General features: G+C 50.6%; 1 long non-coding RNA gene across 1 annotated transcript; it reads right to left on the reverse strand.

Annotated features, from left to right (window-relative positions):
• Nucleotides 1–5,368: 5,368 nt before the first annotated feature.
• On the reverse strand, nucleotides 5,369–20,550 carry LOC117804061. The gene is made up of 3 exons (XR_004628249.1): nucleotides 20,301–20,550; nucleotides 14,161–14,271; nucleotides 5,369–5,470 (listed from the first exon to the last, which is right to left on the reverse strand). It is a non-coding gene; the product is annotated as an uncharacterized LOC117804061 (long non-coding RNA).
• Between the last annotated feature and the right edge of the window lie 1,462 nt (nucleotides 20,551–22,012).

Genomic DNA, 22,012 nt, shown 5'->3' on the forward strand with positions numbered 1-22,012 from the left:
GAATAATCTCTGCAGCTTAATCACTGCCGTCAGCTTGCATCCAGAGGCCAGCTGGTCTCCTAGAGGAACAGTGCCCGGCTGGCTTTGATCTCCGGTGCTGACGGGTTGGGTGTCCCGTCTCAGTGAGCTCACACTGCAGGGCCCATGCGTAGCTTCCATGTCCCACCAAGGCCACTCTGGTCGTGTAGCTATTGTTCCAGACCTGGGGTCATCAATGATTGAAGCTGGCTCATGGAGAAGGAGGGAAGGCATTGGAGACTTCCCACACTAGCTCTTCCTCATATAAGGGCTCCACCAAATAGAAAAGACGTCAATCCCAGTGACACATTTGAGAACTAGAGAAGACCAAGTTGGTCCATGGACCAATGGACCCACTGCAAGCCGAGCCTAGGCCAGGAACCATTTATCCTCTGACTACCATCTTACCCACTCTTACAAGAAGTCAGCCATGATGCTGGCTATCAATGTTACCTCAGATCCAGTATCTAATAGTCCTTTAAATGATTGAGTAGCCCCTGACCCCAGGGCACAGTTACCCAAGTGAATGGCCATAGGTCACTTTGGAGAAGCACTGGGTCATCATTACCTGGTTATATTTGCTGTGATGTTGTAGGATTGTATCTACTAGGAACCTGGCATCTTCTTCAGTCAATGGGTTCTGGCTCTGAACACTAACTCAGTGCTGGAAACTTAGCAAGAGATCACAGTTTTGGTTTTTTGTTTTGTTTTTTTTTTTTTTGCTTGGGTGACTGCCCTTGGCTTCTTGGTCACCTGTCCTGGCTTTCTTCTGACGGTTCAAGCTGAGGTGTACCGGGTCTAGCTTCCCATCTACTTTGCCTTGGAGATTGCCATGTTTTATTAAGCATCTTCATAATTTGCTGAGCATCAGGACCCCTTAGCTGCCACCTCAGTCCCACTGCATATTGCAATCATTGTGCCCACCCAGCTTCTGACAGGTGCGTGCGGCCAGCTGGCCGCCATCGCCTACGAGTCCAATCATCGCCATTGCTCTCAGCGAGCCTAGCTCTGAATGGCTTTTTCTGTCAGCCCTGACCTCACCTTTGTAGGAGACCCATCGCTGAACATCATAGTGGTAATGATTCCATCTTACCAGCACCTTCCTTCTGACGGTGGAAAATCCAGTATCCTCTGGACGACATGGGTTCTTATGGAACATGACCATTTGGTGAATTTTCTGGCTGCACGTAGTATATTCACTTGAGGTCACCATTTCTGAGTCTTTCAATCCCTTCCTCCACCCTCTGCAACAGCAATCCTGGCATTCCGAATTTACTCTGGGGCCACCATCTCCTGGGGTCCTTGCCAGGGTGTTAAACCGTATCTCTTGGAACAGTACTTCCCATACAAGAAGCTCTCCCCTCTGCCCCTTCCATTCTGGCTGCCACGACCAAGTGCCCCTGGGCTCTAATCCCAAGAGCCCATGCCCCCTGCCTGAATGTGCTGGCCAGATCCTGCAGCGTCTTTGGGGGACAGTCCCTTTCTTCCATTATTAGAGTCAACGTGTCCTCGACAGGGTTATGCGGCAACCAGCTACTGGCCTAGTTGACAAGAGGGGTCTTGGGGGTGGATCCTGGGGTGGGGGGCCCATGTTGTCCTGTAGGGTCAGACGTGTGTATCATCAAGCAAGGAGGGAGTAGCTGTCCTCACTAAGGAGGGGTGGGCTCTTCCACAGTCTCGGGTTAGCAGAATCAAATGGTCTAGATATTTGGATCACCTGTGTGTCAGGGTCCCGTTTTTGCCTTCAGGGTACTGACCTTGACGTAACAGACGTGGCGTGCAAACCTCCTCCAGAGCTCAGCCCTGACCTCAAGCCCTGAGCCTGGTCCTCCGCTTTTTTCTGCGCCTCGTGCTGTGGGACGTGAGACCCTATTTGTAAGCTACCAAGAGGCCCTGCGGCTTTCGCATATGGCTTTTAATTGTCTATTAATCACCCACAGCTTTTTGCTGTCTTTTCCCAGGATATCAATGGCCCTTAGCAATAATTATCTAATATTTTTTCTCTTCCCTTCCACAGATAAGAGCTATAAGTTCTCGGACACTGAAGAATGAATTACAGAAAGCATATTCTAGAAGGAGTCACACTTGGAATGAGGGTGGAATGGGTTCCTTGGTTTAGGGCTTTTAGTCCATGTGTGTTTTATGCATGTGATTAGAAGATTCAAGTCACTTCACTGTGTTGCTCAGAACCTTCCAGAGCCACACTGGGTTCCAGGCATGCTCCTGCCTCAGGGCCTTTGCACTTGCTGTCCCCTTTGCCTCAGTTGCTTTCCCTCAGATATTGTCATGCTCTCTCTGCCTACTCCTTCAGATCTTTACCAAAAATGTCTCCTCCTTCTTGGGACCCTCCTTGGCCTGCTCCCAACCCTCCCACAGGTACCCACTCCCTTTCCTTCTCCGCTGAATCTCTCCTTAGCACTTGTCACCACTTAATATACGACATCCTTTGTCTGGCGATGTCTTGATTGTCTGACTTCCCTCTCTAAAGGTAACCTCTACAAGGACAGAGGGTTTGTTCCCCTTGCACCCTTCCCCCCAATTGCTTGGTGCTCAGTACCTACAACAGTGCCTGGCACATAGTAGATGCTCAGAAAAATTCATCAAATTAATAATCTTAAGGTAAATTGTGAAACGCTTGATAAGTCCAAACAGGTAAGTAAACCTCCTTTCTTTTTTTAAACAGATCTTATTGAGATAAAACTCACAGAACGTAAATTACCCATTTTGACAAGTACACATTCAGTACTATTTTGTAAATTCACAGTGTTGTACAGCCATCACCTCTCTATATTTACAAAACATTTTCATCACCCCAAAAGGAGACCCTGCCTCCATTAAGCAATCACTCCCATTCCCCCTTCCCCGAGCCCCTAGGGCCGCAAAAGGGCTTTCTGTCTCTACGGACTCGCCTATTCTGGTTATTTCATAGAAATGGGATCACACAACATACGGTTCTCTTGTGTGTGACTTCTTCACTAGCGTGATGTTTTTAAGGGTCGTTCACTCCATAGCATAGATCCGTGCCTCATTCCTTTTGGAGGCTGAATCATATTCCACTCTCCCCCTAAAGCACGTCTCATTCACTCATCATGGATGGGCACGTGGGTGCTTTGCTCCTTTTAGCTCCTGTGAATAATGTTGCCATGAACATTCATGTCCAAGTATTTCTTTGGACATGAAATACCTGCTTTCAAATTTTGGGGGGGGGTTCGCCTTAATACTGATGTCATGAACCCACACCAGCTGTTTCACAACATTTCGTTAGGAATTAGGCTTCTGCGGTTGAGGAATGTGGGAGAAATCTGGGATTGAGCTCAAACACCAGCTCTGCCTGGTACCACCTGCTTTCTGAGCCCCGGCTTCCTCGTGTGGACGAGGGGGAGATGAAACCTGGCAGGATTAAACACACACACACACACACACACACACACACACACACATATACAATGTGTGTACCATTTCCCATTACTGGATTTTGCGTTCCAGGATTGTGATTTCAAAAATCAGGATCTCATAAAAACATCCTCAATCTGGTGGTTAGCAATGTGCCCTGGGGCGAAACGCCCTCACTGGAACTCACAAAGAAAACCTGAGCCCGACGCCCTCATTTCAGGGCAGTTGGGAGCTGTGAAAGCTCTGACCAACGCGGTGAGCCTGAGTGTGTAAGGTTCAGTGTGGCCGGGACGCCACCAGCGTTATTTCATAACCCAGCGGCCAACTCTGTATCCAGAGGAACGGTCCAGGTTTCCTGTTATTGCACATCTCGAACACCAGAGGGCGCCATCAGAATACAGATTTTTTTTTTTTTTTTAGCTGTGCCTCCCTGCGCTCCAGCCAGGGCCTGTTTGGATGGGAACGAGGCCTTGGGAAGCAGCTGCAAAAAAACGCTGCTACTGATTGAGGTGGCCCTCTGGAAATGGCACAGAGCTGAAGGGGACGATGCAGCTGGAACTAGCTTGCAAGAAATCAGGCCGACTTGGTATAAATTCTCCATGTACTCAAGGCCTAAGGGTGCTACCCACTCCCATCCTTCCTTCCTTAATGCAGAGTTGCTGTTCTCATTTTTCAGCTTTCTCTAAGTTTGAATGGCTGGCATACACATTTTTCCTAAAGTAGGGTCCTTCTGCAACGCACCCTAAAACACCACTGGTTAATGTCCTATTAGCATCCACATAAAACCAAGTGGCTGCATCAGTTTGCATTCGGACGGAGGATTTCAGGTGGTGGAGATATTCCCAGCAGGAGACGGGGGTTTCTCATGCTTCTGGGGTCTCTCATGACAAGTCATTCAGGGTTAGGTGCTCACGTGCACAATGGGAGTGACCTTGACCGGAAACACGTGCGCGGCGTCCCTGTCTGTTCCAGCTGCAGGAATGGGTCCTCTTTGTCCTCCAGTGTGGCACCTGGGTCAAGGGTCGGTCCCTGGTCTCGGAATCTACACCAGACCTGGCTGTGACCTGTCCAGTTCATGCTGTCTGACCTCATTCGGCCCTGAGAGCCCCTGGCCTGTGTGTTTATTGAATCATGGCTGACGTTCTCAGCAGCAGATTCCCCCAGTTCTGGGGCTCCTGGGTGGCTCAGTCGGTGAAGTATCTGCCTTCAGCTCAGGTCATGATCCCAGGGTCCTGGGATCGAGCTCCGCCTCTGACTCTCTGCTTAGCAGGGAGTCTGCTTCTCCCTCTCCCTCTGTGCTTTCTCTGTCTGTTTCTCAAATGAATAAATAAAGCCTTTTAAAAAAAGATCTCCCCAATTCCGTGCTCCCTTCACCATCGAGGTCCTAGCCACAAAGTCCTTCTGTTTCTCCCTGCACCTCTGCATCCTGCTCCCAGAGCTTTGGGAAGGTGGTGGGAACTGCGGGCAGAAATTATTCGGCCCAGGTTATGTGAAAGATAAATTTTAAGAAACACACCCGAAGTCCTTAAGCCAGGCCTCAAAACCAGGACTGTATTTCCAACCTAACCCCTCAGAGGAGCCGGAGAAGAATCTAGGTCCCATTTAGAAATGCTTGCATCAGAGCTGCTCGGCCACAGAGGCTGCGTGAGAAGCTGACGTTGGATGGGGCCCAGGGTGTTATTCTGTGCCGATTATGTTACTCTACAGGGATTAATTCTGTGATTCTGGAATATTATGCTGGTAGTTACTAGGTCCAAATCCCCATGTTTTCTAGATGGGCAAATGGAGGCTCAGAGAACGGAGGGACTGGCTGCATCACATCGGGAAGAGGTGGTGGCTCTGGGGTGGGACCCCTGCGTCCAGCCGTGGAGCCCGAAATGCCACTGCCCCCAGCCGCCCCCCACTGTCTCAGTACCTGGTCTCCTGTCCGGGTGGCCGTGCTGGCGGTGAGGGTGGTGTGGAGACGGGCTGGGCTGAACCAAAGCTAACATGGCCTGATGCACTGGGAGGCCATCGTCTGCGGGCAGGGACGGCCGGACTTGGGGCCATTCTGAAGCTTCTGCAAATGACAGCATAGCAAATAAATGTATCAAGACAGGCATGAAACAGAACGTGAAATGACACCTTCTGTCTCAGCTCTGGCTGATGGCATAAGCGAACGGGTCCCCAAGGAAGCTGCTGCCCCCCCTTTTATGGACTGAACCATACCCCCAACACACATGTGCTGACACCCTAACCCCTAGAATATGACTGTATTTAGAGATAGGGTTTTTAAAGTAGTAATTAGCTTACAAGGAGGTCGTTGGGTGGACCCCAACCCAAGATGGCTGGTGTCCTTGTAAGAAGAGGAGATTAGGACACTGACATGCACACAGAGGGACCACCATGTGAGGACACGGGGAGAAGGTGGCCGTCTGCACGCCAGGGAGAGAGGCCTCAGAGGAAACCAACCCTGCCCACACCTTGATCTCAGACTTCTGGCCTCCAGAACGGTGAGGAAATTCTGTTTTGATCAGCTGGGCTGTGGAACTTCACGCCATGAACCCCAGCAACTGATTCACTCCGTATATGGAGAAGCCCGGGAAGATACTCAGGAGCAGACGGACAGGCCGCGCTCAGGTGACACGCACCTGCTGGCTAGACAAGGGGCTGAGGGGTGGCTGGAAATGGGGGAGAGGCTGTCTTTTGCAAAAGTTGTGGAGGTGCTGGGAGGCCCCTCTGGCCCCTGTGGGGAGCTGGAGGTGCCCCACTTCTTCCCTCAAGGCTAATTGGGGAGGGGGTGTTCCAGGGAGACCATGTGAAAAAGGGGCTCTGTTGAGGGCGTGATCCTGGAGTTCTGGGATCGAGCCCCACATCGGGCTCCTCCACTGGGGCCTGCTTCTTCCTCTCCCACTCCCCCTGCTTGTGTTCCCTCTCTTGCTGGCTGTCTCTCTCTGTGTCAAATGAATAAATAAAATCTTTAAAAAAAAAAAGGCGGGGGACTCTGTGTCCCTGCAAAAGGGGACCCAGCCTCCTGGTGTTGGACCTTTTTTTCATTATTTGATTCTTTTTTTTTTAAGATTTTTATTTATTTATTTGACAGAGAGAGAGAGAACACAAGCAGGGGGAACGGGAGAGGGAGAAGCAGGCTCCCCACTGAGCAGGGAGCCCAATGCGGGGCTCGATCCCAGGACCCTGGGAACGTGACCTGAGCTGAAGGCAGCTGCTTAACTGACTGAGCCACCCAGGCACCCCTCACTATTTGATTCTAATTGTAAGTATTAGAGCAATATTATTCTATTTTTTCCTTGAGATGGACCTCACATATTATAAACTAAAAAAATTTTTTAAGTTGGCTCCCCACTGGGTGGGGCTTGAACTCACGACCCTGAGATCGAGACCTAAACTAAGACCAAGAGTCAGACACTTAACTGACTGAGCCATTCAGGCATGCCAGACTGCACATACGATAAATTCACCCTTTTAAAGTGTGCAATTCAGTGGTTTATAGTATATTCACACAGCTGTGCCAACTTCTCCACCGTCTACTTCCAGAATATTGTCGTCATCCCGACGAGAAACCCCGTGCCCACGCCCTTCTCCCCCACAGCAGTAACCTACCTACATATCACACATATAATCATACAACATTTGCCCTTTTGTTTCTGGCTTACTTCCCTTGGCAAGTCATCAAGGTTCATCGATGTCATAGCGTGTATGAAAACTTCGTTTCTGTTGATGGAGGAGGAACATTCAATTGGAGGGATGCACCATGTTCTGTTGATCTGTTCATCCGACGAAGGACCTTTGGGATTGTTTCCATGTTTTGGCTCTTGTGAACAGTGCCGCCACGAACATGTGTGTACAAGGGTTTGCTTGAGTCTCTATGTTTCATTCTCTTGGGCTTGAACCTAAGAGAACCTAATTCAACTTTTTGAGGAACTGCCAAGCCCAGCAATTGGTTTTAACGAGCTCCGTTCCCCCCATCCCCGCCCCCCACCTTCTAGCAACTCAGGTATTCCCATTTTATAGACGTGCACAGTTGAGGTTGAGAACCTTGCCTGAAGCCAAATTGCTCATCAAGGACCAGCCAGGGCACTGACTGGGTCTCCTTAGGCTCAAGCCTGTGCCTACTGCCCTCGCCTCCCCCAGCCGTTGGGAGTGTCTTTCTCTAGAGTTGGGACGGGGCTTCACCCTGATGCTGAGATCGCTGGGCTCCAGGGACAGCTCTGTGCACAGTCCCTGGACCTCTTGAGCCATATGTCCCCGTCCTGAAGGAGAGGACAGAGAGAAGGAGCTAATGGCCCTTAGCTCTGGCCTTCGCCTTCCACGGCAGAGCTCGGCGAAGCCCACGGGTGGTCCAGTGGGAGCCCGTGTCACGGCTGACCCAGGGCCAGGGAGGGCTACCCCGTGGCATCTTACTGACTCGGCTGCTCTGTCCTCCTGCCACCATCAGCCCTGCTGCCCAGGAACAAGCCTTGGCCCATTGCCAGCGTGCCTGGAGCCCACCACATACAGCTGTGGCCTTCCCACCTCCCAGGCCCTTCTCTGATGCCCCTCAAGCCCGAAGGACCCAGGGCCCGAGGCCTGGAGCTGTTGAACGCCCTGCAAAACTGCACTGAAGAAAGAACTCCAAGACAGACATGCAATGGAACGTCTAATAATAGCAGCACTGCATTAATTGCTCAGTGTTCTGCTTGTACACGTGTCCTTATGGTTGGACGGCAATTTTTAGGTTTAATTATTCTTGCATTGCAAAAATTCCCGGATGCACAGTGGTTTTGTGGGAAAATGCTGGCTTTCACACATTTACAGTAAATATGATCATTGGTGTTGGATGTGGTTGCCTTTGCATGTGTGAGTATGTTGGGTGATGGGTGCCCAGGGTCTTGGAACGTCTGGACACATCCTGCACAAGTTGGGGCGCATCTGGGCTGAGCATCTCCAGCATGGCACTGCGGGCTGCCCAGTCAGCCCCAAACCGTCTCCAGAGCCTGCAGCTGCTGGCCCAGGGTGGCTCTGAGGTGGCCCCAGCTCCGATGCTTAGTATCTCTGGTTGCCTCGCCAAAAAGACTGAAGCTGGTACTTTTCGAATTTCGAGGTCAAGTTCACAAAGCTTTGCAGAGTACCTGTTCATGTCCAGTTTTCCAGCAGGCACTGGGGACTCGGAGCTGAGGGACTGGGGTCCCTGCAAGGCTGGGATAAACAGTGAGCAGCGGGGAGGGACATGCTCCCTAGGAGCTGGGACGCCCAGGGCAGGCTCCCATGGGATGGGAATGGCCACTGCAAGGAGGGGCGGAGGACACTGCAGGCTGAGCGCCCGTCATCAGCCACCTGGGGGTGTCCCTGGGCTTCTGAAAGCACAGAGCAGCTAGGACCAGGCTGGGGAGGGAGGGGACCGCAGGCCGTGTCTGTATTTCAGACAGGTCATTCTGCTGTGGGTGTGGAAGATGCATGGACGAGCCTGGAGGCCGGCGGCCAGTTCCAAGGCTGACGTCACAGTCCACATGGGAGCCAAAGCAGGGATGATGAGAAATGGGGAGGTGATTCATTTCCTGGCTCCTCTACAACAAAGTATGACAAACTGGGTGGCTTTAAGTGATAGCAATGTATTCTTTCACGGTTCTGGAGGCTAGAAGTCCAAAACCGAGGTGTCAGCAGGGCTGGGCTCCCTCTGAGACTCCAAGAGACCCCTCCTTCCTTTTCTTGTCCTGGTTTCCAGCTGTGGATGGCCATCCTGGTCACTCCTGGGCTTGTAACCACATTGCCATAGACCCTGTCTCCACTCAGGGGTTGCCCTCGTCCAGTATGACCGCACCTTGATTTCTATCTTCATCACATCTGCAAAGACCGTTTCCAAATCATGTCACCTTCCCAGGTACAGGGCTTCGATTTCAATCTGTCTCTTTGCTGGACACAATTCATCACACAAAAGCTAATGAGAAAAAAGGGGTCATGGATGACTGGGTGGGAGGATGGGGGTGCTGGCCGCTGAGATGTGGATGCACGGTGGGGCAGGCTGCAGGGGGACATGATGACTTCCATTTTGGACGTGTTGTGTCTGAGCGGATGGTCCACGGAGCATCTGGCAGAAAAAGCCCAGGGGGCAGCTCCGTGGTCTGGCGTTCAGGGGACACAGCCGGGCTGGGAAGTTGTGTTCTGACTCACGTGTCTCCAGACAGGTGGCCATTGAAACCAGGTGAGTGGGGGAGACAAGTCCGTGAGTGAGAAAAGCATGGGGATGAAAATACCTAAGATGGGCAGACAATGAGCACCTCACAAGAGAGAAAGGAGCAAGGACAGAGGTAGTGGGAGGAAACCCAGGGGGCCGTGGGTCCTGCAAGCCAAGGAGGGGACATTCAAGCATGACTGAGGGAAGGGGCAAATGGAGCAGGGCAACATTGCCTCAGGGAGGCTGAAATGGGCACAGACTTTCACACGGTGTGTCCACTCGCTATTTCTGCGAGAGCAATTGCAGTGGGGTGGGCGGGGAGCCAGACTCTGAATGCAGGAGAGGGAATGCAGACTCTATGCTAGGACAGAGACGACACTGCGACACTACCGCTGGAAGAACGCAAGAGGTCCCCAGGGAAGGAAGAGATTTACTAAGAACGTCCTGGTGGGACTTGGAAAAGACATGGAGAGAAGGTCTGGCCTCCTGCCACCAGGGGGCGATCTGCACCAGCCCATCTGAAACATTTTCGCAGGAAGGAGGTGGAGAAATTTCATGATCTATATAAATGTTAAGTTTCTCCGTGCAGCTTTCCTGGAGCAGCAGAGGTCTGTGTACAATAAATAAGTCTGTATGGTTATGCTACCGGCTCAAATGTATTATTCGGAGGGTTTGCCATAGGGAAACTGCTCAAAGCTCATATCTTTTCAGAGTTTCAGTGATCTGAATGAAGATGGGGACCCTTAAGCTAGGTGGGTGGGGAGGCTGGGAAAGGGGAGAAATTTAGGCTAATCCAGAGACTCTTAGAGGGACCAACCATGCAGACAGAACACTGCCCCCCTTCCCTGGTGCAATGTAAGAACCTAGATATATTTTTCAAGTCCTAAGAAGACGGTGAATGAACACAGAGAGTTGTCTTCCCCCGACCCTTGGGAAGTCACAGAAGGAAGAAGAAGGAAGTTTGTAGATTCCGGAATCTAACATAAAAACAAGAAGAAGCACGTTAGGAGTCAAAGGATGGTTGAGGTCTACACAGTGGGGCAAAGTCCCCACAGAGGCTGGTTGGGGGCAGAGTTGTTCTTAATTTTTATTTTTATTTTCACTGAAGTATAGTTAACGCATTAGTTTCCACTGTACGAAGTAGTGATTCAACAAGTCGTTTCGTTACGCTCTGCTCCCTGTAAGTGTGGCTGCCATCTGTCACCACATAACGCCACACAACGCCATTGACTGTTGCCCGTGTGGTACCTCTCATCCCTGTGACTTATCATCCTATAACTGGAAGCCTGTGTCTCCCACCCCCCTTCCTCCACTGTGTCACCCCCCCCGCGCCTGGCAACCACCAGTTTGCTCTCTGTATTTATGGGTCTGTTTCTGCTTTTTGTTTGTTTATTCATTTGTTTTACTTTGTTTTGTTTAAAATTTTATTTATTTATTTATTTATTTATTTAGGGAGTGAGCCAGGGGGAGTGGGAGGGGGGGAGGGAGAGGGAGAGAGAGAATCCCAAGCAGAACTCCATGCTCAGTGTGGAGCCCGATACGGGGCTCGATCTCATGACCCTGAGATCATGACCTGAACTGAAACCAAGAGTTGCATGCTCAACAGACTGAGCCACCCAGCTGCCCCTCGTTTGTTTTGTGTTTTAGGCTCCACATAAAAGTGAAATCATTTGTATTTGTCTTTCCTTGTCTGACTCATTTCACTTGGCATAATACCCTCTAAATCCACCCAGATTACTGAAAATGGCAAGATCTCCTTCTTTTTTAGGGCCGAATAACGGGGTAGAGCTTTGCTGTGTCCTTTCTGTCGTCCCCATCACTTCGGGCACATTGCTTACCCTCCTAGTAGCCACCACAGGGCCAGCCCTCCCCCACATCGTGACTGGAATGGAGCTCTTGGGGTGAAGGTAGCAGGGCCACCATCAGCCTGTGACTCCAAATGACCTTTTGGAATAGAAACCCCCAACTTTATCTCCTGTTGCAACTTGGAACTACCCTGGACTGCCTCACATGAGAGAGAAAGAAACTTCTATGTGTTAAGTCGTTCATTACATGTTTGAGTCTATTTGTCACACAGCTATGCTAACTAGCACAAGACTCCACATCATTAATCAAAATTAAGAACTTCTGTTCAACCAAGGACCCACTGATAGAGTTAACAGATGGGTGACAGTTGGATAAAGATGTTTGTGACATCCAACACTAACAAGGGATTCACAGCTACCCTAGATAAGAAACTTCTATGAAGTAACCAAATGCCACCACCACCAGCCCCCAATCTCTCTGAGATGTGGGTGAAGAATTCATGGAGGTAGAAATCCGGATAGTTCCAATGAATGTGAAGAGATGGTCAATGTCACTGGTAACCAGAGAAGCTCAAAGTATAAGGGGAATACGAGACATCACTCATCCCAATCTGATACAGCAAACTCGGAGATGCAGACAAGGCCAGTGATGGCGAGGACGGAGGAGACGGAGCCGCCATGTGTCCACTGCTGGGGGAGCCACCTGGTGGATTTGATGGAATTAAGAACAAGCAGTCCCCTTAGCCAGGGATCCCATCTGAACTCTGACACGGGACGGTACAGGAACCATAACACCATTGTCAGTGGCAGCCAGAGCTGGAGTGATTAACTATGGAGCCCACGGGGATTAGCTGTGCAGCCAGACAAGCTCAACTCAACTACCAGCAGTGGTGAGTGAAACAAAACAAGAAGCAATGAGATACAGGGCACCATACCATGGACCTGACTGGAGGTATGGGCACACAGAACAGCGTTACACGTGCGCGCGCGCACACACACACACGGAATGGGTATTTCTGCTCTGGGCACTGGAAGGTGTGGTGTGGCTAGATGGACAGGGGCCCGCATGAGCCGCAGAAACAGAAGGACTGAATACTGTGAGTTGAATGTTAAGATTAGCTAACTTTCTGCACCCAGTGTTCAAAGGGAATAAAAACCCTCTCTTGGGGGAATATTATCTGCAGGGCCTGACCTCTGTTACCTGATCCTTTGCCCAGGGCTGCTGAGTGAATAGAGAGTTCATTTCACCCTCTGACTTGGCGATTCAGTGGAGATTTCGACAATCAAAGCTTAATTAACTCCTATTTAATTGAAGTCATCTTTGCGGTCATGGCGTTTGCACACAGGACCATTCTGCTTGGCCTCCAGTGCTTCATTACGAGGCCCGGTTTCTGACTCAGCCATTACCAGCCCTGAGGCAGGGGAGTCAGACAAATCTTCAGGCTGTAGGGGCTTTATGGTGGGAATCAGGGTCTCTCCACCACCAGAAAGACCTCTGGGGAGGCAAGATGTTTAAAGATTTTAGAAAGAAGGGGACTCCACAGAGCAGGCAATATTGGGAGCAGTGGCTGGGACTCATTTTGGGGGTAAAGGTGACATGCACGAGGAACAGCCACCATCACAGCCAGCTGTCTGCCTCTCCTGGGTGGGTAATTGTCACTCAATGGGAAGTGGTTCTTTTTCCTTCTTGTCTTCCTAAGCTAAGATAAGCCACTTGGTAAACTTGCCTTCAGACCAATACTGATTTCAAAACAACAATCCCAGCTGGGAATCAGCCTAGGGTAAGGGAAGGAAGTATTTATAATTCAGGACAAACTCAAGGACACCAAGTCATCTGATATGAATATAACACAGAAGTACTTAAAGATGAGTTTGTCAAATAGGCTGGGGCCAAATTAGCCAGGATCTTGGATTTTTTTCCTGGCAGTGGAGAGCCAAGCTACCCAGTCCTCTTTAAGAGAAGGTCAACATTAGCCAGTAGATATTTGGGGAGCACAACTGACCCCCCTGATCTTGGCTTCTCTCTGTTGTCAGAGACTGCCAACAAGAATTCTGGTTAGGAGTCATGGCGGACTGTGTTTCCCCAAAATGGCTGCCACACTGTTTCCATCCCACATGCTCTTCTTAGAGCCTGACTTTGATATTCCCCCTATCAAGCCTTGAGATCTATGGCCCTTCCCCTTGAATCTGGGTACTCTTCTGACTGTGGCAGAAGTGACACTATATGACTTCCAGGGTGAGGTCATAAAAGGTGATACAATTTCTGTCTGGCTCATTTGGGATGCTGGTGCCTAGAGCCCAGCCACCATGCTGTGAGGAAGCCCAAGCAGACACAGGGAGATGCCACTCACAGTTGTTCTGCCTGGTGGCCCTGAGGTCCTGGTCGACAGCCAGCATGAAATACCACACTTATGAGTGAGCAAGCCCTAAGAAGATTCCCATCCTCCACTGGGTCACCCCAGTCTTGGAGTCTTCCAGCTGAAGACCCTGGAGCAGAGACGAGACAATCCCTCCATGCCCTGCTCGAATTCCTGACCCACAAAGTGGGAGCCTAACAAAATGGTTCTTGCCGCTAAATTTGGAATTGATCGTTGTGTGGGAAGGGATAACAGAAGAGCAGCATGGGGAGACCCTGCAGGGATAGATCTGACTAATTGGAAATGGGCCTTGAAGACAAACGAATGACTGGCAAGATGGCGAACTGTAGACTGAAATGAGACACTCCGAATGGAAAGCAGAAAAGGCGATCCTTTTGGCGTTGTGCAGGCTGATGGCGAGGTGGCTGATACTTACATGGGCAGATGGGCAGTCTGGGGAAATGATGTCTTTTGGAGAGTTTTCAGCCTGCAGGTATCTGTAGAGCCTCGGGAGGGAGCAGCCCACCCACAAGAAGAACATCAAAGTCTGGAGGAAGGAAGAGAATTCAGAATGAGTCTTTGGGAGGGAGGAAGTGCTCACACCTTGGGAACAGGGGGAAGAGCAGGTGGAAATCAAGACACAGGGGTCCCCAGCATCTGTGGTGCAGAGATGGGCTGGGAGGGCGGGAGTAGCAGGGAGAAGCAGGCCTTGGATTTGACAACAGGGAGAATCAGTCTGACTTCGAGGTATTTACCAACATGTCAGATTTAAATCATGAAAATGGATTTCTTGTGATTCCCACGGTTCCACTCCATCTGTACATCAGGCTGGACTGGGGTATCCCATGTGTTATTTTGCACTTTTCACTGTGTGAACATTTTTTGTTATGGAATTGGATTTTCCCAGTGCTAAGAAGCTGGCTGTTCTGCCTGGTCAGGGATCAAAGTTCTTGAAGTTACACAAGTCAGTGGTAGAGCTAGGATTTGAATCCGGCCCTCACTGATGCCAAAGCCCTCCTATTTCTCCTTCTTACCGGCTTCTCTCCTCATTGTTCCTAAATTGGCCATCTCCAGCACACACGGATTACCCAGAAAGTGGGGTACAAGTGGGGTTTTGTGGTGACATACAGGGAAAGGGACACTCCTGCTTCTCAGGGCTGACGACAGTAATGGTGGACTTTGGTTCTAGACGGCAGGTCTTGCAGCCCAGTCCCCTGCTTGTGGTCTCACTATTGTGCTCCCTGGCCACAGGGAAGGGAGCATGCATTTGAGTGGTTCACTCATAGGGATGCCAGGAAGGAGATGCAGATGGTCTGTCCTGCACTGTAACGTCACAGAACCCTGGGTGGCAAGAACCTACAAGAAGCTCACAGTGGCACCTCCAGCAGGGGCAGCCGGTGGGAGGCTGGGTAGCCAGCAGGCACTGAGAATTTCTGATCGTTTCTGCCCGGACAGGATGAGGACTGGAATCTTGGGCGGTGTTACACCTACTCCCAGACGGGAAGAGGGTTCCTGGAATTAAGAATGGCTGTGTTTCTGGACTTCAACACTTCTGCTCACGAGAACACCTTTCCTGTGACATGGTTCACGTCGCCCCGCTCCAAGGGGGCCAGTCGCTGGTTTTGGTGCATTCACAGAGCTGTGCTACCATCACCAATCTCTAGTTCCAGAACATTTTCATCCCTCCCAAAAGGAACCCATCATGCATTACCACTCACTCTCGGCAACTGATTTACCTTCTGTCTGGATGGATTTGATGCTCTGGACGTTTCTTGTCCAGCAACTGGCTTCTCTCACTTCCCATGATGTTTCTAAGGTTCATCCATGTTCTAGAATGCATCATCGCCACGTCCTTTTTTCTATGGCCAAATATTATCCCACTGTGTGGATTACGTATGCTTTGTTTATCCGTTCATGAGTTGATGGACGTTTGGGCTGTTCCCACGTTTTGGCTGCTGTATGAATGATGCTGCTGTGAACATTTGCATACAGGTTTTGGTGCAAACACCTGCTGTCGGTTTTCTCGGGTATATACCTAGGAGACAGATTTCTGGGTCATAGCACAACGCCATGGTTAACTGTTCCAGGAACTGTTAGACTGTCTTCCAGAGCACCTGCGCCATTAACATTCCTGCTAGCAACTTCTGAAGGTTCTGATTTCCTTAGATCTTTGCCAACACCTGTTATTGTCTTTTTTTTTTTTTTTTTTTTTTTTTTTGTATTGGAACCATCCTAGTGGATGGGAAGCAGTAACTCTTTGTGGTTTTGATTTACATTTATCCAAAGACTAATTAATGACTAACAGGTGTCTCCTAACGTCCTCATTGGCCATTCGTCTATCTTCTTTGAAGAAATGTCTATTCAGACCTTTTGCCCCCTCTTAAATGGGGTTAATTGTATTTTTGCTGTTGAATGGTAAGGATTTTAAAAAATCGGTCCCTTATCAGACAATCTGATTTGCCACTGTTTTCTCCTACACTGGGGGCTGTCTACGCTTCCTGGACGGTGCCTTTTGAAGCACGGGGGTTTTCAACTTTCATGAAGTCCAATTTGTATATTTATGCTTATGTCACTGTGCTTTTTCCGTCACATCTAAGAAAGCTTTGCCTAACTCGAGGTTACGAAGATTGGCTTCTATGCTCTTCTAAGACTTCTATCGTTTTCACTCTTAAAATTAAGTCTTCCATCCATTCTGAGTTCATTTTTGCACACGCTGGGAGGGATCCACCCTGCTTCATTCTTTTGCTTGTGGATATCTGGCTGGCCCAGTGCCATCTGTTTGCACAAATACTTTTAAATCTTCACATCCACCATACGGTAGACGTGTATTATTATCCCTATTGTGAAGGTGGATAAACTGAGGTGCAGAGTGGTTACATAACTTGCCTGAAGTCGGCTAGTTGGTGGCAGAGACAGGAGCCCATGCTATACAGTCTCACAACAAGCCCCTTTGAATGTGGGGACGTGTGGGTAGGAGAAGATCCTATGGGTTACCCTAGGAACATAGAAGCAAGGGCTGTAGCTGCCTCCCATGAGATTGGGGTGCCAGGACGGCCGGGCTCCCCGCTTCCACGGAGCCTTCAGTGTGGGGCCACATGTCCACCGGGAAGGCTCTGTGGCCTGAGGGATGAGGGTGTGGAATGGCTGTGGCAGGGTTTGGGGTTGCTGAGAAGTCCCCCAGCCCCATGGGTGCCCTGCATGTGGGGTTTTTAGAAAGGAGACTCACCACCGTGACCAGGTGCATCAAAGGGAACAAAGAAGGAACAAGCCTTCACTTAGAGCATTGGGGGGGCATTGAGTAAATGCAGCCTGTGGGTCCCAAGACAGACACCCGGACTGTGGCCTGACTGGGGCCGGGGGTGGGGCTCAGGCAGAGGTAACCCCTCCCTGGGCCGTTATGGGTTGGCCGTCCCCATCAGGCTGTTCCAGAACTGCCCAGCAGACAGAAGATGGAGCTGTCCACGTCAACCTCATGTGGGCCTGCTATGGCCGTGTGGGTCCCTTTGTCCTCAGTAACCATTCCCGCCTAATCAGAGGCTCTTCCCCAGTGACCTGGCTCCTGGCGTGGCTTCGTGTCCCAGGGCAGCCCGAGGCCAGAGTGTCCCCCCTCGGGGCAGTTGGACTTCATTTTTGGTGCACCCTCCAAGACCACCCAGGTTCCTTCCAGCCAGAATCTTCCAATGGACAAGATGATGGCAGGGGGGCTCGGGGAGCCTCACCCCTCCTGGCAAGCGTTCCAGGCTGTGGTTCCCCTAGAGAGAGAGTGGCTCTGGCCACCTGCTCCACCATCGCCTAGCTTCGTGGCCTTTTTCATGCCTCAGTTTACTTTTCTCATCCACCAAGTGGGGAAAATGATAGTACAGACCAGAGAGGGTTGCTGTTTGGATGAAGTTAGGAATCCACGTGAGGCTCTCAGCACAGTGCTCAACACGGGGCACATGTTCGATGCATGTTAGCGATTACTACTGCCGGTGTGATTCACAATACCAGACTTCCTATTCCAGGCGTGAAGGGCCCCGGAGACAGGCAGCTCTGCGTTCCTGCTATTGACCTTGGATCTCCCTCCCCACCTGTGTCCCTGGGGTGCCAGGCAATCCATCCTCCCAAAGTCAAACGGTTCTGTTGTTCAAATGTATCCACCGGGTTCTTTGAGATAAGTTCCTGCATCTGTTTGCTTCATTCAGGAGGCACAGACGCCAGATTCCCAGGAGATGCCGCGGGCTCGAGGCCTGACTGTGGGGAACCCTCGAGCGTCACAGCCCCAGTCCGGTAAATGGATCGCTCTTGCTGACCTGTCTGTCTCTGGCTCTGACAAGACAGGAGATGTTCATATGAAAAATTTTTGGAAAGTTTATATGAAAATGCATGTCAGCCCTCAAGACTGTACAGAAAGCAGCCTCTGGGCTCCTTGGGATCTCCAAAATGCCCCGTCCAGCCCCGCCAGGCCCACCGAGGCCCCTCACAGACCAGTGTTCCTGTAAGAAACGAACACTTAAGCATTTTCACCTGTTTGGGGTAAGTTTTACTCAACACACAGTATTTGCTTCTAGTTTTCTTTCTTTGTTATCAGAGAAAAGGGTGTGCACCATTGCTTTTTTTTAAAATTTAAAACCAATTTAATGAACATATAGTGTATTATTAGCTTCAGAGGCAGAGGTCAGGGACTCATCAGTTGCCTATAACACCCAGTGCTCATGCCATCACATGCCCTCCTTAATGCCCATCCCCAGTTACCCCCTCCCCCCAGCAATCCTTCCCATCCAGCAATCCTGTTTGTTTCCTGGAGTTAAGAGTCTCTTACAGTTTGTCTCCCTCTCTGATTTCGTCTTATTTTATTTTTCCTTCCCTTCCCCAAGTTCATCTGTTTTGTTTCTTAAATTCCACATAGGAGTGAAATCCTACGGTATTTGTCTTTCTCTGATTGACTTCTTTCTCTTAGCATCATACTTAGTTCCATCCACATCGTTGCAAATGGCAAGATTTCATTCTTTTTGATGACTGAGTAATATTCCACTGTGTGTCTATACCATATCTCCTTTATCCATTCATGTGTCGATGGACAAAAGCACCATTGCTTTTGAGACCGTATTGAGGTCATCACTGAGAAACCATCATGTTTGTTGGGCCATGCCCCCATCTGGGTCTTCCCAATCGCAACAGCTGCCCTGCTCTTCTCCCTGTCCCTCCCCCTAATCCCTCCAGGAGGTCATGGAGACATTTAGAAGAAAGATAGTTATGAAGATGGATGAGAGGGAGGTAGGACCAAGCTCTCTAGTTAGAAAACTCTAGCTGTCAGTCTCAAGTCTGCCACCACTTGGCTGTGTGACTCTGGGCATTTTCTCTCCCTCTCTGTGCCTGTTTCTCTCCATCTCTATAATGGGGATAGTCATACTTGCCTTAGAGGTTCATGTGGGAATACGAGCCAGGGCTGGCATGGTGTCTGGGCCCTCGCTGCCAGGTAGTAGGGCACTGTGATGAGTTTTAAGAAAGAAATAATAATTGAAAAACTGGGGCGCCTGGGTGGCACAGCGGTTAAGCGTCTGCCTTCGGCTCAGGGCGTGATCCCGGCGTGATGGGATCGAGCCCCACATCAGGCTCCTCCGCTGTGAGCCTGCTTCTTCCTCTCCCACTCCCCCTGCTTGTGTTCCCTCTCTCGCTGGCTGTCTCTATCTCTGTCAAATAAATAAATAAAATCTTTAAAAAAAAAAAAAGAAAAAGAAAAACAACTCGGTGGAAAACCGGTGGTCCCTCAAAAACGGAAACATAGAATTACCACCCGACCCAGCAATTGCTCTCCTGGGCGTAGACCCCAGGCTTGAAGACAGACGTCCAAACAAATGTTTTATACAAATACTCACAGTAGCATTATTCAGAAGAGCAGAAGGTGGAAACAGCCGGAATGTGTGTGGACCGACAAGTACGTAAACAGAATACAGTATATCCCTACAACGGAATACTATTTGGCTATTAAAAAGAGTGGAGACCTGATTTGTGCCACAATGTGGATGAACTGGGACAAATGTCACCTATTGTACATGAAATGTCCAGAAAGAGTCAATCCACAGACAGAAAGCAGGATCCTGGTTGTCATGACGGGAACGCGGGGATAATAGAAAGCCCTGCTTCATGGGCATGGGGTTTCCTTTCAGAGTGATGGGAATGTCCTGGAAGAAGTGAGTGGTGGTTATTTAACACCATGAAGGCGCCAAATGCCACTAATGGCAAATTCTATGTTATGTGTCTTTTACCAGAATTAAAAAAAAAAAAAGAAGAAGAAGAAGAAAGAAACGAACAGAGGTGCTAATGGTGCCCTCCTTCTCAGGCTGTCTGCGCTTTGCTGTCTTGGGCTCCTCGCAGGGCTGGGGGAGGGCAGGGGGCGCACCTCGAAGGCAATCAGGAGCGAGGCTCAGAATGGGTCCCTTCAAAGCACCGGTCTCCCCGGGGAGCCGCCTCTGCCTTGCCCTTGTGATGCCCTCCAGGCTCCTCTCAGCATCTCAGGGAGTGACAGAGCCCCCCACCCCGCTCCGCACCTGCTCTCACACGTAAGAACCCCTTCTCTGCATCTGCGGGACTCACCACTGAAGCACTCCGAGGTCTGGCAGAGGGGAGGCAGAAAGCTGGACTCCACGCAGAGCTGCCGAGGCTGGTCGTTGGGAAGCTGGAGAGGCAGAAAGAGACCCAGATGGGGGCAGGAGGTGGCCTCTGGAGGGGACGCCCACTCCTGGACGCTTCTCAGAGGGGCGTCTGCACCTACCAGGAGGATGCCAGGAATTCTGGGGCCTCAGTCCAGGAGTTTTTTAACGTCTCAGATTTGGAGGACGTAAGTCAGTCCCTCTGGCCGTGACCGCCTCCCTCCCCACGCCACACATGCATCTCAGGGCAAAGGGCTGAAGGGGAGACCGTTGGAAGGAGGCTCGGGCTGCACCAAGGCCGTGTCGTCTTTCGGGAGGCTGCCAGCAGCTGGCTTTTTCTCTTCTGTCCAATCACACCAGGCTCCCAGAGGGCCACCCCTTGTCAACAGCCTCCTAGCACCAATCACACCACGGAACTCACGCCTGACTTCAGTACCACTGGCTAGGGTGGGGATACCGTCCCCAGAGAGAGAGGGTGAGGGCGCTCAGGCTGCCCATGTGTCCCAGGCGGTCGACTGGGGTCCAGGGCCACCCCAGCTGCTCTCTCTCCCCTTCCCCCCTCCACAGAGTAGAGCTCTGCACATGTCACACCTCCCCCTGTGTTCGCCCCTGGCCCACTCTCTCTGTCTTTATCTCCTCTTTGGACTCTTGATGTCCAAGCCTTTTTGCAGTCTCCTGCTTCAATGGATGCATGTTACTTTTAAATGTGGTCTCCCCTGGACTTCCTTTCATTTATTACCTCCCTTTCGCTCCTCTGTGTTTAGAAGACAATCCCGGGGACAGTCGCCACCAGAGTAACCTGTGGACCCGCATCCCTGGTTTGAGGAGAACGTTCTTTCACTCGTTCGTCAAGTACCCATCAAGCACGGCACCCCTCCAGGCCTTGGGGCTACAAGGACCAAGACAAATTAGCTGCTACCCTCAGGACTTCAAGTCTAGTACATAAAGTTCTTAGTGAAATAATAATGATAAAAATCGAACAACGTCTTCTATGTCCCTGGCATTGTCTTCATGAATGAATGAATGAATGAGTGAGTGAATGAATGAAATTCTCTAACAGCTCTCTGACGCTTGTGCTATTTGATAGAGGAGGAAACTGAGGCCCACAGCCGGGCAGTCACTTTCCAGAGTTCACACAGGAAGTGGTGGAGCCCTGCTCTGCTGGTGACCTTGACCGCCATGTTAGACCATCCCCCATGGGACCGTCTCCAGGCCTCAGCAGAGGGCACCGGGCCAAATGGAAGGTCAGGGTCTCAGCCCTACAGACCTGCCTCCTCAGACATTCTCTGGGGACATCCGCCAACATCCCTTCGAGCTTGCCTCCAGCATGCCCCCCCACCCAGGTGCTCACCAGTTCGCTCCAAGGGGCTTTCTGACCATCTCAATGGGGTATAGACACGGAGAGGGGTTTCGGAGAAGTACTACTCCACGGTCAACACCGTGCATCCACGTTGGCTTTGTTTCCACGTCATCTTGTGATCCTGGAAGACGAGTATTGATTTGGTAAACTTGACAAAGAGACTCTGACACAACGTGGCCCAAGCCCAGGTGAACTTGCGCTCCTCCAGGGGACGCCTCGTGCCTTCTGTCATTGGAGTCTCCTTGGGGTGTACACTTGGCCCCTGTGATGATGGCAGCGAGGCATGCTGTTTCCCA

The sequence above is a fragment of the Ailuropoda melanoleuca genome, chromosome 10, assembly GCF_002007445.2.
Source record: "Ailuropoda melanoleuca isolate Jingjing chromosome 10, ASM200744v2, whole genome shotgun sequence".
NCBI lineage: Eukaryota > Metazoa > Chordata > Mammalia > Carnivora > Ursidae > Ailuropoda > Ailuropoda melanoleuca.